Here is a 19,739-nt window from a genome sequence, read left to right as displayed (position 1 = left end):
CTACTTGGTTAGACATGATTTAGCCGCCTAATATGCGACACTCATACCTAAACCGAGTAAACACGAAGTGCCGTCGGATTTTCCTCCGATTTAACCACTTGAACAGGACCATTTTAGCAGACTCACACGAAGGTGAGCGGTTCCAGAGAGTACAACAAGTCCACAAGTTAACCATTAACCACTTAGTTTAGTTACGAAAGAACATCAGAGTTTTACAAGATTTCAGAAAACAACAGAAGGTAGAACACTAGCGGAAGCAATCGTCGGGGTCGGACGTCCTGGTGAGGCCAGCCGGGACATCACTGATCCCTTTCCTCGCCGTCCGAGGAGGGATCCCACTCGACCGTCCAACCCGGAGGGAGCTGGGGCGGCCAAGTGCCAGCAGGAGAAGGGTCGGAAGCAGCAACTTCACCTGAAAAATAGGAGCCACAACAAGGCTGAGCTACTAAGCTCAACAAGACTTAACCGATAGGAGAAGCTACTCCACACTTCTAGACATGCAGGGCCTTTTGGCTAAGGGTTTGTTTGCCAAGAGCGCTAAGTAAAAACCCTATTTTCAAGTTTTAGCTTCGGTTCTAAGTTCATTAATCGGTCTAGGTTTTGCAACCTATTCTAAGCAATCATAGAACCAAAACAAGGTATATATATATCAACAAAACCATATCATCATCAGATTCCTCATTTACTCAGGGTGACATAGCGATCAGGCAATCTCAAACTATGAGAGGAAAACGAATCAATTCGAGTTCTTTAACCATGCATGGTGAACCTAACCTCACGACATCCGCGCACCCGGAGGTCGCTTCCTGTGTCGGCCTTCCCCATCAATCCCCTAACCCGTGTCGGGCCCATTTCCTTTGGTGCAAGGTTCCACAGACCCAGCCTCTGCCGTTCTGTGACCACGCTTGCCACCACGTGCGACAACCAGCAGGGGAAACTCCGTTCCAAGAACAATAGGGCGACCGCTCACGTCTAGGTTCAATCTGGTACTAGGCTTCCTCATCCCATACTAAGTATGAGGTTAGTACTTTCAAACACTTGATCACGAACACCGCCACTGTCGGGCCTTAGCAAGATTTCGTAGACAGACGGGGCAACCATCCGACCACCAAAGAGTTACCCAAACCCTTGCCCCGTCCATCGTCCTTATAGTTGTAACAGAAGGTAGACAACCAACTCTTACAACTCGCGAGTGACAGGGAATCACTCGGCTTTTACCGTTTCCTAGTTAAGCAAGCAGCTACTCGGTCCAACAGCTAGTGTTCAGATCATGGGGATAACTAAGTCATGCATCTAGGGTTTCAAACAATTCCTATACGTAAATGCACAAGCATGTTACAGAAGGCATGCGCAAGTCTGGTAAAACAACACAGGGTTTTCATGCAACCGGGGCTTGCCTTCGAGCAAAGAGGAAGAGAATTGCTCGTCTTCGGGGGCGGCTTCGGCTTCTGGGGGCAGGAGCTCAGCTACAGCTTCGTCTTCTGGCGCCAGGTGTAACTCGTAGAAGCCGTCGGTGAGGCGCAGCTCTACACAAATGCAATGCAAGAGTTAGCATAGACGGTTATTTCAACAGCAACACTTGCTCGCCTGAGCCTAGAAACTCGCGACAAAGAGCAGGAGGGTGGGGAGGTTCAGAGGAGTTGGTGGAGATCAAGAGGTGAGGGTTGGAAAGGAACTTGTGGTCTGATCTTTGAACTAGAGGATGTGGTATACTAGGGATCCTCAGACGCAAGCGCTGAAGGGTTCCTAAGTTTTACACATACACCCTCGGGTTGAAGAAAAAGATCACAGCCGAGCCCTCGGGCGAGGCGGATAAGGGTCGGCGGAACAGATAGGGTCGGGCGAGACGGAACCGGGGTTGGGCGGATAAGAGGGGTCGGGCGAAGCGGACTGGGGTCAGCAGCTTACCTTCTTCCTACAAGGAAAGCTTGGGGTCGGGAAGAAGCAGACTTGGGCGGAGGGACTAAGGCTTTGAATAACGGCTAAGACCGGCAGTGCTCCGGCGGCGGCGGTGCTTCTTGTGGATCACAAGTGAGTTTTTACGCAGCACGGAGGAGCAAGCGGCTGGGTGGCTTGGAGAAAACGGAGGGGAGCTGAGAGGAGAGTTCCTCAAGAACTTTAGGGTGTGGTGTTAGGAGCTTGAGCAGGGAGCAAGAGAGGTGGTGGAAGGCAACAATGGCGGAGGGAACTCTGGCGGGCTTGCGCATTCCCTTTTATAGCGGCTGGGATGGGGAAGGGAAGCGGCACGGGAGAGAGAGAAGGGGAGCGGCGCGAAGGCCGGGGAAGAAGCAATGGAGTGCTCTGCCTGGGCGGCGATTGAGCGACGGGGGCGGTGGTGCAGGACTTCGGAGATGACGCCAGCGGTCATTGGGTTCTGGCGTCAGGGTGGCGCAGGAGCGGGTATGCCGGTGGTTGAGATTTGGCGGAGGCGGGCGTCGCTGTGCGGAAGATTTGATGGACGCGACCGGGTTAACGGCGCTAGAATCGAGGGCGCACAGGTCAAAAGACATGCAGCTGCGGGCGCGCGGGCGAGCGCGGAGCAACAGATTGTCGGGCGGCTTCTGACAGGGCGGGGAAAGGAGCTGTCGCTGCCGTGGTCGGGGTTGGCAAAGGAGGAATCGTCGGGTAGCGAAGACCAGGCGGCGCGACTGTGTTCGAAGTGACGGAAAAGACGGGCGACATCGGGCTCTGCGGCCGGGATCTGGCGGTTTGATGATGGGCGCGGGAGGCGAGGTGCTGCAGAAAGGTTGCAGAGGGGCTTCCGCTGCCATTGGGGAAGGGGGCGCGAGAATCCATTCGGCCGCGGGTCAGAGACGAGGCTGAGCGGCGGGTGTCGGAACCGAAGCAAGGCGGGGAGGGGTCGGGTCTCAAGGGTCGGGACCGGTCGAAAGGTTGAACTTTCAGGCGCGGCAAACTAGACAGATGATCAGGGGCTAGGATAAAGATCAACCTGGGAGATTTGGGGCCAGTCGTCACAGGCGGACTCCATTTTTAGCTATAACCCTGAGGAGATAGGTCCTTCGCAGTTGGGTGGAGCGCCAGTGCCTCCGACACAGGGCTCGACCTAGGAGTTTGCAACACCATTGCAGACGCACTAGGATGTTCGGCTCGCGAGGTTGCCCCTCTGGAGCCCTTGACGTACCACCAGCTCCAAACTGTCGGGTTATGATCCAAATTCTTGGGCCGAAGTGAAGCGGGCCGAAGCTAAGTGGCCCATTAGCGTTTGGAGGGACTACACCATCTATTAGTACCATATTGCTAATAGACGAGGCTGTGGGGGTTTTTCCTCCCTATATATATGGAGGCCCCAAGTTAGGGTATCCCCAAGTTGTAAATCTTCATTGTAACCACACCCAGATATAGTGAAGATTGTTGCTGGCTGGCGCCCGTGGTTTTTCCCTCTCGCATTGGGATGGTTTTCCACGTTAAATCTCGTGTCTCTCTGCGATTGATCTTGTTTACTTCGTCGTTCCTCCGCCATCGCGTATAACAAGTGGTACCAGAGCTGAGTTTTTCAGATCAGGGCAACGCGATAGCGTCGATGAAGTTTGACTACCGCTACTTGACTACAAGACGAGATTCTCGCTGTGGCAAGTGAAGATTACCGCTATCTCAATGTTTTAAATAGCCGGTTATAGCTGCCGCTATAGCCAGATTTAATCTCTGAGAAGCTCCAGGGCTAGGATAGTCACCATTTAGTACTAAACTATATTATCCGCTAATAGCCGCTATTAGTCGGCTAAAAAAGCTAAATGACCCCTCATTTAGCGCCTGCAACATGACTTGGGCCTTTGACATTATTTGGATCACTGCACTAAGTCTACTAAACTATGTGTGTTGAACAATTTAACTGTTGATTGATGATGTAATGTTGTTGATTGATGATGTAATGGAGGCATGAGACCTTTGACATGTTTGTAGTCTACTAAACTTTGTGCTTTTATGATGATGCAATGAAGCATGAAGCCCTTAACATGTTTTTTGTATGCTGAAATGTTCCTTAGTTATACTTATATGTGCATAATCCACTAAATTTTGAATTAAAACATGCATTTTTTGTTAAACCGCTAAATGGGGCTCTCTGAGGCTATAGCCGGCTATAGCTTTTTTAGAAAAACCCAAACGCTAAAGGTCATAGCTTGCTACTCCCTCCGTCCAGAAATGATTGGCGCATTTGAACTGGGGAAAATTCTTTCAAAGTAGATTTTGACTCTTAATTTCTCTTATAATATAATGTCAATCACTAAAAACTCAATGTCATCTCAAAATAAATTTAAGTACAAATATGTTGATGCAAAATTTATATACTAAATATGCTTATAATTTGACTAATTGTTAGTCAAAGTTTGTAAAGTTTGACTTTTGATTGATCAAAATACACCTATCATATCTGGACAGAGGGAGTATTTAAAATATTGATTAGGCTTGGGCAAGGATTTGGGCCTTGGTTCAGGGTGAGGTGAGGGCTTAGGTTTGGGATCTAGGCCCGGCGGCACTGGTTTTGGTTCAGGCTTTGGCTTGGGTGGTGGTTTAGGTCCTGGAGGATGTGGCAGGGGCTCTGGTTTGATGGGTCCTGTCGTGTGCTGGGGCTCTGGGTGCAGCTGCGGCTTCTCGACGGCGGCACGTTCTGGCTGCTTGCGCGCGAAACGCGCGCCGTGACCGCCGCTCCGTCGTCGTCGAAGGCGGTGGCGCCGGCGATCAGTGTCGCCAGGAGCACGGTGAGGAGAAGGCACCAATGGGAGTGGCGACGTGTCGCCGTAGCTCCAGCAGTTTCTCCCTCTCCTTGCTAGAGGACTGTGTGCTGTGTATGGATGAGTGGAATTGCTGTGGTGGATTGGGGATTTATATATAGCGGCCGGCGGGGTGAATTGCAAGCAGCTCTCGACTGGTAGATACGCGCTTGAACCAAAGGATAGTGCGTAGCTTTCTCACACACTTTTATTTTTGCGCGTAGCTTGCAGTGTCATGGATTCAATTTGCTAGCTGCTGTGATGTGATGCCATAGTGACCACATATCTCACCTGACTCTGTATATTCATGTTGAGATGTTGATAAAAGAGATCGGAAAATATTTTGCGCGTAGCAGTTTGATGGAATTGCAATATCTAAGCCCGCTGATGGCCTGAAATTGTGTTCTTGAGGACCAATAGAAAAAGGTCGTATGTGATGCTGATACGCATGTCGCTTTTAAGACCTGGTTTGGTTCCTCTTACTTATTTTTAGCACCTGTCACATCGAATGTTTAGATACTAATTAGGAGTATTAAATGTAGATTATTTACAAAACCCATTACATAAGTGGAGGCTAAACGGCGAGACGTATCTATTAAGCCTAATTAATCCATCATTAGCAAATGTTTACTGTAGCAACATATTGTGAAATGATGGATTAATTAGGCTTAATAGATTCGTCTCGCCGTTTAGCCTCCACTTATGTAATAAGTTTTATAAATAGTCTACGTTTAATACTCCTAATGAGTATCTAAACATTTGATGTGACACGTGCTAAAAATAAGCAAGGTGAACCAAACGCCCCCTAACAAGAATCAATCCGTCATGTGCCCAAGAAGCCAACCCTGGAAAATGCATGTGTTTGGTACAGCTTTGACATAGGCAGGCGTGCACTTTAAAACCTCTTTGATAGGAGGGTTTTTTCAAGTGCTTCTCCACCAGCTTCTATGGAAGCCCTAACAACTAGCTGACTAATAAACAGCTTCGGTAGCGAAGCAGCAGGTGAAGCCATTCGCGAAAACAACTGGGGCGACGGAGCACCGCCTCCTTATCTGGGCACGCTCGCATCATGGGCAACGGAGCACCGCCTCCTCATTTGGACAGCACCCAGCTGCCGACGGTGTCGGAGGGAGAGGAGGATGCCATGGCTGACCATGAGGCGGAGGGATGGGAGTAAAGTGCGGGAAGGAAGAGAATCGGATAAGGAAGAAAAGTAATACGGGAGCAAAAAGAAAATGGAGGAAAAAAAGAGGAAAAGAAAAAATAAAAATAAAGGGAGGAAAAAGAAAAATGAGAGTAAAAAATAAGAGAAATTATTAATTAATTATATAATTAAATTCATTAATCCTTTTTCACTTTATATGTCAAGACATTATAAATTAGAGAAAAATATAGAACTAGAGACAAACAAGGGTATATTAGGCATTTGATCTTTCACATCCATTCCTAAAGATATGGAAGAAGCCGTTTTATCAAACACTTTTCAGAATAGTTTCAGCTCCATTAGAGAAGTTACTCCACTAGAGGAGTTACAACCATACCAAACGAGCCTTAGTTAATAGTCATTTTTTTTATTGTTGGAGGAAGACGATGAAAACTCCAATCAAAATAGAGCTCGATTTTCTTGTGTCGAGAAAGGAAAGATCGAGACATGGATCCAACCTTTAGCTACTCGTCGTAAATGCGGTGCCCCCTGCCTGCCCGCTTGAGAGTTGAGACGAGACGGCGAGACGCGCTATATACGTCATGCGCATGTCACACATACGTCGTACATATATATAGGGAGTATAGCTCTCCCTGCGTTGCTGAAAGAAATGCGCCCTTGGCCTGTGGGATGTCCATTTGGTGACAGTTACTGTAGGGGCCATCTATGAACTATCACATCTTTCAGAAATGCGCCCTTGGCCTGTGGGATGTCCATTTGGTGACAGTTACTGTAGGGGTCATCTATGAACTATCATATTAGATGGTGTTTGGTTCGTGCTAAGGTAATGTAAACGTAAAAGGAATCAGATTGCAATGTAGCGGTGGAATGAATGATTACCCTCTTTGTTTGGTTGCACTCTGGTAACGTAATCAGATTACGGTGTGGGTGCTGTATCTGATTACGGTGGGGGAGGAGGGGTAACAAGCTTGTATAGATAAGAGATTCGATTACAGTATCAATTGATTACAAACCACTACAACCAAACATATGTAATGAGATTCGTTACCTTCGATTGTGTTACTCTTGAGCCAACCAAACACCACCTTAGTATTTCAAAATGCTTCTTTGAGTTTGAAAAATACTATGATTTTGCAAAGTTTTGAAGTTACTTTTTAGGCAACCAAACACCACCTTAGTAATTTCAAAATGCTTCTTCAGAGTTTGAAAAATACTATGATTTTGCAAAGTTTTGGAAAGCAAAGAGGTGTTTGGGTTAGCAGATTCTGTAGCTTTAAAGACCATGGTGTTGCTAAAACTAGTAATATCTTTTGGAGTGTTAAAAGTTTTATTACTTAGAACCTCTTTTTTCTAGACTAGCTATAAAGTCAATATGTATGGATAAAACCTTTCGGGGACATGATCGGCGTCGTGCAGCCCAACTGCAGTTTCAGCGATACTCCCTCCATTCTAAATTGTACATCATTTTAACTTTTGTAGGTGCATCGTATTTAGAAAAGTCAAAATAACCGATGCACCTAAAAAAGCTAAAACGACCTACAATTTAGAACGGGATGCACCTATAAGCTAAAACGACCTACACTTTGGAACGGGATGCACCTAGAAAAAGTAAAATGACCTACAATTTGAAACGGAGGAGTACCTACCATCCATGGACTATAGTTTCAGCCCATCCAAAGCCCAGTTTGGATACAAACTCCTAAAGTTTAGTAGTGTACTAAAGTTTAGGACTCTCACATTGCTAGTCCTAAAGTTTAGTACAGGGTTGTTTGGATGGACTACTAATCTTTAGAACCTTAGAGGGAAAATGTCATTTTTACCCTCCAATTACTCCTCTAAACTACCCCTGCACTGTTCACGTCATTAATGCATGCGAGGGTAATAGGGGTAAAGGGGGACTTGGGGACCACTTTTAGGAGAAATAGGATCCATTAGTACCCCTTGACTCTCCTAATGAAAATGACCATCCTAAAGTTTAGGAGTGCACTTTTAGGATCCATATTTGGATGCACAAGTCCTAAAAAGTGTCATAAAAGTGGACTCCTATTTAGGGTGTATCAAACAGGCCTAACTATAGGTCAGACAAAGATAAACATCGCACACAACCGAACATCCTTCTGACACGAGCGCAGATCAAGCCCATGAGGCCCATTAGTCGGGAGACATCCAACCCAGGCATCAAACTTAACTATTTATTGCTTGTTTGTTTTTCGATCTTCAATTTTGGACATGGAATTTTCACGTGTATTTGTGACCATAAGACCATAATCATTGTGATTAGTTATTGCATACGGTTTCGGGTGTTTCAAATTTAACTCAATGATTCATACAATCTATAGTTGAACTAGTAAATTTAAATATTTTTTAATAAAAAATTCAAAATTAATAGGAAAAATATATCCATGTCAGTACGTCACATCCCATTTTACCTTATCGATAGTAAACAACATCACGGTCCATTCGAGACAAAAACGTGTTCAAAGGATTGAAATTCAGACCCACGAACCCTCACTCAACACTCTACTGTACGTACGTATGCTCTCCACAGCCCAGCAGGCCCCAGCTCTCTCCCACATTTCTCATCAGCTCCCATCACCTGGTAAACTTTGCAATAAAGCTCAATTGAAATGACTTGGATCAGTGCACTAAATTTCTTGCATCCATGGCAACGATGAGCAGCAGTCCTTCATCTCTAGCTATATAGCCATATAGGCCTAGCTAGCCGTACGTGTGACGAAGTGCGTGCTGGGTCCGTGTGGCAGCAGGATCAGCAGTGCGTGCGCGCAGTGGTAGGACGACGCATCTATGAACACTGGCAATGGCACGGCAACCGAGTTCAATGCAGGCAGCCAGGAGGCAGAGGCAAGGAGGCGGATGAATTGAATTGCACCTTGCAGTTGCTACGATCGACTTCTTCCATCGGTTGAATGCACACACGCACGTACCCTGCTGCTCTCGATTCCCTCGGCGTAATTTCTTTCTTGCTGCGCGCAGTGGATCCGCACCCCCATTCATTTCACATCTATCAGCCACGTCTAATGACAATTGTCATCATGGTGTGCTCCGTTTTGATGCGCTAGGTTGTGTTTAGTGTTTTATAGTTAATTACAGTTTTTTTTCTTGTACAAACACCTTTTGCGCCGGAGATTTGCACAGAAATGAACACCATCAGTGCAAATTATTAGAGGCCGGCAGTCCAGCATCGGCTCAAGCCGGGCGCGAGGTAGAATCTTGGAATTGAAACCAATGCATCAACTAGCTCAGAATTAAACGCCATGAATGCCAGAGGCAGGTCGTTGACTTTGTGTTCACTGGTTCATCACACTAGTAGAAAAACGATCTTCCATCTTTAACAAAAATCAACTTGTACGTCTTCACAGCTACAGAAGCTACTCCTGACCGATCGATCTTTCAGGACTGGAGCTAGATACGTATCAATGCACCGAGGGCATGCATGACCTCACAGTCACAGCTCAGACGCTCACGGGGGATGGGGGCGTTCATGGCACTATAAATAAGCTCCCAGGAGGATCTTTTGGACAGAGTGGGAAAATTTAAATGTCCATCGTCTTATAAATGTACTCCAGCCAAGAGCATCAGCACAAGTTCAGAACACGATCAATTTCTGCGGTACATGTCTTTTTTTTTTTGTCTTTCAATATCTGGGTAGGAACGTAGGAGTACATGGTACCATCTGAATTTGTAAGGATGAAATTAGTTGTTTGGAGTAAATTAAAATAATCATGAGGTCAAACTTGTTTGTTGTAGAAACTTTTATGACATCATATTGGCCTTTCAAAACATTAGTTGAAAACAAGTGTTCCTTTTTAGCCGAAATTAGCAAACAATCATGTAATAAGCAGATCCAGTTTTATGAACCAATCTATCAATTGATGTCAGTGTAGGAAAAGACCCATTTTACAGCTCAAAACGTTCACGTCTTTTGGCTTAACCCTTTGTATTATTCTGTTTGTAGCCCATCCTATCTACACAATTACACATGCAACACCAAATTGCTTCATCTCCGCTAGGGGTCTGCCACGCTAGCTCTTCGCATGGAGGCCACGTCACTCGTATCTAGCTTCCTCACGTACTTAGGGTGATTTATTTTAACATCCACGCACACGAAGGCGAAGATGCGATGAGATGCCACGTGGCGAGTTTGGATTGCGCAGGACAGAGAGGTAGTAAAATTTGCAGTACTTCACTGGATATGGCTTGATGACGACCGAGTGTGCAGCGAGTATATCTGCATCTGATTGAGGAGATGTCAGCGTCATGGGATCTTGATAATTAACTGCATGCGTTGATCCTGACCATAATGCAGGGCGATGGTACGTATGCTATACTAGATATATAGGAGGTGATCAATGTCATCAGCAACTGTTAGAATCCTGACATGTCTCTTTGACACACACCGTATGCAAGTGCTGTGCAGGCCTTATAGCATTGTTAGCAAGAATATTAATCATGCATGATTGCAGTCCAACGATCGACGTTACTAATCCTGATCGAGGCCCATGCACAACAAAAGGAGAAGAAGAGGGAGACAGGGTCGGTAGTGACTGTCCTGATGACTATTGAATGCCAACATGCAGAGACTATCTACCATGCTTCTGGTGATTTGACGTTTGAGTGATCTTTCCAACAGCAGCGTATACTGGAAAGAAATCCAAGGACATAAGAAATTTAAGCATGAGCTGTCCTGGCCAATGTCTTCCGGAAAAAGGTGTTTTTTTATTGCCTTTCACAACCACCACCTTCAGAAGATTTAGACTAGAGACTCAAGATTATACAAGGAAAATAGTACAAACTGAAGAAAGAAAAAACAAACAACTTACGATCCATTCATGTTTCAACAGTCTCAAATGGTGCTCGGCGACCACTAGAATGCAGGGTATAATTAAGTCCCACCTGTACTTGCACCAACCGCTCGGAATGACGGGTCATGCAACCAAATCTGTAGTAGTAGATCAACACACACCCTAGTGCCTCCTAAAGTTGCCGTAGGGAGGCGACCATATCGACACTGCGAATCAAAAATTAATCTGTCGTAGCGTATGCATCATCCGCCTCAGAATAAGTCTGGAAGCTCATTATGCATGTAGAACATGCAAAAAAAACACTATTAACACTAAGCAGAGAATAAACCTTCCTTCAGCGTTTTTAGTCCCGGTACTTTTTGAACCCGGGACTAAAGGACCTCTAGTCCCGGGTCAAATGGTCACCACCGACGGCCACCGACGACGGGAGCTTTAGTCCCGGTTGGTAATATCAACCGGGACTAAAGACCCCATTTAGTTCTTGCTGTAACGGCTAGTGGGACGACGGAATCTGGTAGGGCTTTTAGTCTCCGTTGAAAACACCAACCGGGACTAAATCTTTAGTCCCGATTGGTACTTCCAACCAAGACTAAATGGATGGACTTTAGTCCCGGTTGGTAACACCAACCGGGACTAAACGCCTCGCCTATAAAAGTCAGGTTCTTCCTCCCCGGGCCCGAGCCACTCAGACCGAGAGCTTCAGGCTCCTTCTCCATGGCGAGCAAGCAAGGTTAGGGAGATGCTGCCCGATTTTTATTCCTCATTTTTGTGGGGATTTCACTCATCCAAAGTGTTGTAAATGTTAGCTAATTCATCCTACCTTCATTTATTGTTATTTATGCCTTGTTTTATGCTTTAGAGATAGAGAAAATGAGTTTTTTTAGAATGAGGAAGAATGGGAAGATTTTTTATTTATACATGTTTTTGAGCTGAAATTTGATGGATAACTTGCTTGTTATATATGATTCGTATTAGATAAATATCTTGACCAATATTAGGTTTGGGAAAAAATAGAGTAAATGTGTTTTTAATATTTAATATTTAGTCATTGCAATAAAATTAAGATAAATAAATTGTAGGTGTAAGAAATAGAATTTGGTCATTGCTACAATTTTTTGGATAGTTTGCATGTTAAATTAGAGTGACATGAAAATTACACCGGTCAACTTAAAGCTACAATTGTGGAATAGGACAACAAAGATATACTAAAGATTACAGACGCTCCATAGTGGACGTTACGGAGTTAAGAATCCATAAATAATGGTAGAACGAACTCGGGTTGAATATCATAAAATAATTTTTCAAACACCTTTTGTAGCCACATTCTCATAATAGAAGTATGGGGCCCAATTACCTGTTCAGGCAGAGATCAGTTCACTGACCTTGACCCATCGGCTTTTGGTTGGTTGTGGCTTGTCAAAATGGGTCATGCTCAGTGAATAAATCTTTTACTCGGACATGCTATTGTGTGCCACCATACTTCGATTATGAAAATGTAGTACTTGCTCCAAAAGACGTTTGGACAATTATTTTAAGATTCTTTTTTATATTCAACCCGAGTATGTGGACTCGAAGATCTTCTGTTGTACCATTATTTTCTGGTACTAGAGGAGTGGAGGTGACTCTTCATAGACTTCGTAGAAGATTGAGTCATGCAGAGATGGCTTGGAGGGTGAACATTCTATTATGTTGTACTATTATTTTAGGATTATTGACGACGTGAAGTCCACTATGGCGCGTCTGGGGTAATCTTTAGTGTATATATATCTTTATTATCTTGTTCCAGAATTCTAGTATTTTTCTTTTTGTCGACCTAGTGAATGATATGAATGTTGATTGGTGTAATTTTCATGTGAATTGTTTTTATCTTTATGAAGGTTGATTGGTGTAAATTATCAATATTGATCAAGTTTTTTATCTAATACAAAGACCTATGTCAATTTTTCATCTAATACAATCCAGATGGACTGGCAAGGGGTGTATAACGAGGATAGACGGACCAAGGGGTTTGTTGATAGATTGCATTATTTTCTCAAAGTGGCTAAAGCCAACAAGTCAGAGAAGGGATTCATATGTTGTCCATGCTTCCAATGCAGTAACAAGAAGGACTACTCTTCCTGGGGAACTCTTCACAGCTACTTATTTAGATACGGTTTCATACCTAACTATTTGGTTTGGACCAAGCACGACGAAATAGGGGTTATAATGGAAGACGACAAAGAAGAGGAGGACGATAACAATATTACGGACTAGGCTGCAGGCCAAGCTTTCGCAGATACTACAATGGGCGAGGTTGCTGAAGAAGAGTTTGCAGAAGACAGCCCTATTGATGATCTTGGTCAGGTGCTACGGGATGCACAGAAAGACTGCAAAATTGAGAAGGAATCAGAAAAATTGCAGCGCATGATAGATGATCATAAAAAATTATTGTACCCAGATTGCAAGCAGGGGCATAAAAAATGGGTATCACACTGGAAATGCTGCAATGAAAGGCAAAAAATGGTGTGTCCGATAATGCATTTCAGGGGATATTGAAAATTGTAAAGAACATGTTTCTCGAGAATAATGAATTGCCGTCCACAACATATGAAGCTAAACAGATTGTTTGCCCTCTGGGGTTAGAGGTTCAGAAGATACATGCATGCTCTAATGACTGTATCCTCTATCGTGGTGATGAATACGAGAAATGGGATGCTTGTCCTGTGTGCGGAGCGCTACGGTATAAGATCACGCGAGATGATCCTGATGATGTTGACAGGAAGGCTCCCAAGAAGAGAGTTCCCGCGAAGGTGATGTGGTATTTCCCTATAATACCACGTTTGAAGCGTTTGTTCAAAAATAAGGCGAATGCTAAGTTGATGCGATAGCACAAAAAAAACGTAAGCAAGATGAGATGCTTAGACACCCCACGGATGGGGCCTAGTGGAGATCAATTGATAGAACATTCCCGGACTTTGAAAGTGATGCAAAGAACATAAGGTTTGGTTTAAGTACTGATGGATTCAATCCATTCGGTGAGTTGAGTAGTGGTCATAGTACTTGACCTGTAACCCTATGTATGTTCAACCTTCCTCCTTGGCTGTGCATGAAGCGGAAGTTAATTATGATGTCAGTGTTTATCCAAGGCCCAAAACAACCAGGCAACGACATTGACGTGTACCTAAAACCGTTAGTTGATGAACTTTCACTACTCTGGAAGGAAGAAGGCGTACGTGTGTGGGATGAGGATAAACAAGAGAGCTGTCGGGGATAGATCTCCAGTACCCGCAAGGAAGGAAGAAGACGGACTCCAACTAGGATTCCTCTGTAATCCTACTAGAGCTCATACCATGTAATCCTACTAGGACTCCTCCTTATAACCGGCTAGTTATCCTACCCCCTGGAGTATATAAAGGAGGGTAGGGGTACATACATTAGCAGAACCGTCAGAACCACCAAGAGGTTCAACACCATACAACACCCAAGCGCAGGGCGCAATATACAACACCCCAAACAAGACGTAGGGTATTATCTTACTCTAGCGGCCCGAACCTGTATAAATCTGTATCTTGTGTCCTCGCTTTTACCTTCGAGTTCCAAGTCCGATGATTCCCCACCAACCAATCTACTACCTCAGGTACCCCCTCGGTAGGCTACCATTATAAAACACCAATATCTGGCGCGCTAGGTAGTGGTGATCGCCGAGATCATCGGGTGAGTTTGAAGGACATCATCCTCAGAACAAAATCAATCTACTCCTACGACGTGGTGACTATACTTACGTTGATAAGTCGAGCCGGCGACTCGCCGTTTCCATGCATCGAATTCAAGACGGAGCCGGCGAAGGACCAAGATCAGTGTTGCAGGGATGGGTCAAATTACTCTTCGCCTAGTAAAGCTCATCACGGAAATCAAGATCATCAACTCGTGCATAGGTGAATTTGAAGTGTAGTTCCCAGAAGTCGGTGCCACTAGGAAGAAGTCCTCCGCACGGAACTTTTGACAACTTACAGGGATGCGTGATGGGGCATTGGTTTGATTCACTGAGTCCTGATCATGATTTCATCCTCGCGCAGTCAAAAAACAAAAATCCAAAAGGGATAATCAAGGAACAGAAGAATCGGATCTGCATGGGGTCTGATCCGATTCAAGGACCAGGATGTAGCTATGTCCGATGCGTATTACAAGACAAAGCAATTAGAGACTGCAACTCCGCAAGCATTCATGGAAAACAAGGCTTTTGCAGTGGCATAGTAACGCACCCCCTACTAGAGTCCATCAAATCAGATAAGGGATCAACGTCAACAAAAATTCAGAACCAAGAGAGAAGTTGCGTAAATATCTGCTGCCGCTTTGCCATAGCCTGATTTGCTGATTTTTAGCTACACGCACACAAGAAAACTACCAGAAGGCTTCGCATCAAGAGGAGTACGCATACTACCTCATCAACGACTACTTCAACTTCACGAGAACGCTCAGCGACCCGTCGACGACTACTTCGACTAGTCATCTCGACTAGAAAACTAATCGGGGCAGACTTCACACCATCAACTACTTCGACCAATCGTCTCAACTAGAAAACTAGTCGAGGACGGTCTATTTCGACTACTCATCTCGACAAGAAAACTAGTCGAGGACGGACTACTTCGACTACTCGTCTCGACTAGAAAACAAGTCGAGGACGGTCTACTTCGACTACTCGTCTCGACAAGAAAACTAGTCGAGGACGGACTACTTCGACTACTCGTCTCTTTTCTAGTCGAGGGCGGGTTCCACGTGATCAACAACTAGTCGGAATCGACTCCGACTAGTTGGCTTCATCAACAACCGACATCGGTTTTAATCGACAATCATCCATAAATCAAGCTAAGTCACTTTTTCTACTTATTTTCGAGCTTGTTTTTCGCATGCAGGGCAACTTGCCAACTACTTATTTGTGTACGTCTCTCGACGGGAATTACCCTCCAAAGCTACACTTTGCCAACTATCCCTGAGACATGTTGACCGATAGCAACAGGCTTGGTATACCAAATTATGGAGGCTACAGCCACTGGTTTGGTACACGAATTGTGGAGGCACCGCCACGGGTTTTGTACATTGAATTTTGGAGGCAATTGCCACAGATTTGATGCACTAAATACCGGAGGCTCACAACGGCTACACCCTAAGGAGGCACAAATCTTATGTGCACAATATGCGCTCTATTTGCCGGAGGGCAGCAAACTCTTGCGCACAACACGCGCTCTACTCGCCAGAAGGCAGCAAACTCTTGCGCGCAATCGCGCTCTCTTTTTGTCGCAACGATGACTACTCATTTTTGTCTTCTCTTAAGATCACTAATCTTCTCGAGCAAAACATGCCTTAATTCGTGAAAGACTCGGATAATCTATCATGCCTAAATGCTAGCACACATACACGAGACAAAGATCTCAGCTGTGCAAACGGCAGTGCCCGTACGCGTACAAGAGACAAAGATCTCGCCATGCAGTGGCTACGGCTAAACAGAGACTGAGTCTAAACACAACAGGCTAACTACTTGGGAAAATTATAGCCCAAACAAGAGCATGACACAAAACATTTATATTTAGCATTGAATAAATTTCAGTAGTTTTCAATATTCTACAAATATGCTATATAATGCATGCATCTCTTTTTACAGGTTAAGCTTCGGCGACGGCACTCCAGGACACTCAGCGTACCTCCAAAGGCACAGCTAGTTCCCAAACTCGGGGGCTAAGTGCCAATTACTACTCGGAAATACTTCCAGTGGCTCCGCTAGTTCCCAAACTCGGGGGGCTAAGCACCAATTACTACTCTAAATATCTCCAATAGCTCAGCTAGCTTCCAAGCTCGGGGGCTAAGCGCTAATAACTACTCGACGTGGCTTACACGGCTCACCTGGCGCGTAAGCTCAGGGGATGGACGCCGCAAAACTACTCGGATGATGACTTGCGTGAAGACTAAGCTACCCTTGTATTGATTATTCAATCAATCCAAGGCTCGGGGGCTGATAAGCTACACCCATCAGTTGATTTTTTCAAGATGAAAGAAGATTCAAGATTTTATTGACCATCAGCCTGATTTCTTGATTCAACCTAAGGCTCGGGGGCTACTCCATATGGAGTGCGACTTTCGCCGCCCTCCATATATGAAGACTACAATCAAGGGCTTGAGCACACCATAGCCTCATGGCAGTTTTGAGGAACTTTGAAGATTCAGCCAGACAAAATACTCGAAGAGCACCATAACTACTCAGCGAGGATCTGAAAAGCACTCGAAGACTTCTGCATTCGACTATGAAGTGCTCGGAGGTTTGTCGGGGATAGATCCCCAATACCCGCAAGGAAGGAAGAAGACGGATTCCTACTAGGATTCCTCAGCAATCCTACTAGGACTCATACCACGTAATCCTACTAGGACTCCTCCTTGTAACCTGCTAGTTATCCTGCCCGCTGAAGTATACAAAGGAGGGCAGGGGTACCTAGATCAGCAGAACCCTTAGAACCACCAAGAGGTTCAACACCACACAACACCCAAGCGCTGGACGCAATATAATATACAACACCTCAAATAGCATGTAAGGTATTATGCTACTCTGGTGGCCCAAACCTGTATAAATCCATGTCTTATCCTCGCTTTTACCTTCGAGTTTCAGGTCCGGCGATTCCCCACCAACCAATCTACTACCTCGGGTACCCCCTCAGTAGGCTACCAGTATAAAACACCGACAAGAGCTTTGACCTACGAGCATTGTTGTTCATAACCATCAATGATTGGCCTATGCTGAGTAACCTTTCAGGACAGACAAATAAGGGATATCGGGCATGCACCCACTGTTTAGACGACACAGATAGCATGTATTTGAAACATTGTAGGAAGGTCATGTATATGGGCCATCGTTGATTTCTTCCTGCTACCCACCCATTAAGAAAGAAAGGGATGCATTTCAAAGGGGTGCTAGACCATCGTAGAAAACCTGACACCATAATGGAACGCGTGTATTTGAGATGATAAAGGATGTAAGGGTAGTCTTTGGAAAGTATCTTGGTAGCGAACATATTCCGAACGACGAAAACGGACGTGCACCCATGTGGAAGAAGTATATATTTTGGGAGCTACCTTATTGGGAAATCATAGAGGTCCACAATGCAATAGACGTGATGCACCTGACGAAGAATCTTTGCATGAACGTGCTAGGTTTCATAGGTTGTTATGGGAATTTAAAAGATACATTGGAAGCACAACATGACCTAAAACGTTTGAAGCAACGACATGACCTTCATCCGGAAAAGAGAGATAAAGGATAGCACTACTTACGTCCTGCCAGTTACACTCTCAGCAATGAAGAGAAGGATAGCATGTTTGACTGCATGAATAGTATCAAGGTTCTATCTGGGTACTTCTCGAATATAAAGGGAATAATAAATATGAAAGAAAAAAGTTCACAAATCTAAAGGCCCATGACTGCCACATGTTGATGACCCGTTGCTTCCGGTTGCACGATTAGTGCTCGTAAAGCTATGTGCATTTCTCAATGCGATTTCGCAGAAAGCAATCGATCCAACCAAGCTACTAAAGCTACAAAATGATGTGGTACAATCTCTTGTCAGTTTTGAGTTGGTATTTCCACCATCCTTCTTCAATATTATGACGCACCTCCTGGTTCACCTAGTCAAACAGATTACTATTCTCGGTTTAGTATTCGTACACAATATGTGACCTTTCGAAAGGTTTATGTCAGTCTAAAAAACTATGTTCTTAATCGTGCCCGTCCAGAAGGAAGCATCGCCAAGAGACATGAGGGGAGGCTACGGGAACGGGCACCCTTGGAAGGAAATCAAGTTTGAGCAGTGACAGTGATTAGTTGCATAAAGGACATTTAACGGTTCTGCAACAATCATCCTTTATGGCTCCGTATATCGAGGAACACAAGCAAATTCTATTTTCCCAATACCCGATGAAATCCGATGCTTGGACTATACATCATCACATGGATACTTTTCCCTGTTGGTTGCATCAACACCTTATGGGTAACTCCGCGATTCACGAACAACTCGCTTGGTTAGCCAGGGGACCTTCTAGTACAATCGTGAAATTCCAAGGTTACGAGATAAATGTTTATACATTTTACATGAGAGCCCAAGACCAAAAAAGCATCAACCAAAATAGTGGTGTCCGTATAGATGCCATAGACAACAACAGGAGCAAGGACTCATATTATGGTTTCATAGAGGAGATCTGGGAACTCAAATACGGACCGCTGAACATCCCTCTGTTTCGTTGCCAATGGGTGAAGCTAACTGGAGGTGGTGTAACGAAAGATCAGTATGGAATGACAATAGTGGACCTGACCAAGACTAGATACAATGATGAACCATTCGTCTTTGCCAATGATGTGCATCAGGTTTTTTATGTGAAGAACATGTCCAGCAAACCCAAGAAATATTGAGAAGATAAAGAAAAACCATGGGAGCTAAAGCGCCACATAGTTCTTCCAGGTAAAAGGAAAATCGTGGGAGTCAAGGACAAAATAGACCAGTCAGATGATTATGATTAGTTTGATGGCATGCCTCCATTCGCTGTCAAAATTGACCCAAGCATCATGCTAGCCAAAGAAGAGGCTCCGTACTTACGCTGCAATCATGACCAAGGAACTTTCATCAAGAAGAAATTTTTTAACGTTACATTGTAATGCATTAAATATGGTCCACCTTTATGTAATGCTCAATGGTCATCAAAACCTTTCAATTATATTGTAATGCTCTATGGTGAACTATTTTTATCAATATAAATAATGTTAACTTAACCACAAACATCAATTGCATTTTTTTTGCGCGTTGAAATTATTTAATTGAAGAGTTTGTTGATCAAGATGCATTAAAATAATTATTTTAAAAATTTAATAAACTAGTATAAAATTAATGACTGATTCAAATTTATTTTAAATATACTTGCTAATTTAATATATTTTTGCATCTTCAAAATGTATATAAATTAAAACTACAAAACCAGCTCGAAATGAAAAGGAGGGTCCTTTAGTCC

The sequence above is a fragment of the Setaria italica genome, chromosome III (genome assembly GCF_000263155.2).
Source record: "Setaria italica strain Yugu1 chromosome III, Setaria_italica_v2.0, whole genome shotgun sequence".
Lineage (NCBI taxonomy): Eukaryota > Viridiplantae > Streptophyta > Magnoliopsida > Poales > Poaceae > Setaria > Setaria italica.
This window is presented reverse-complemented; position numbering follows the sequence as displayed.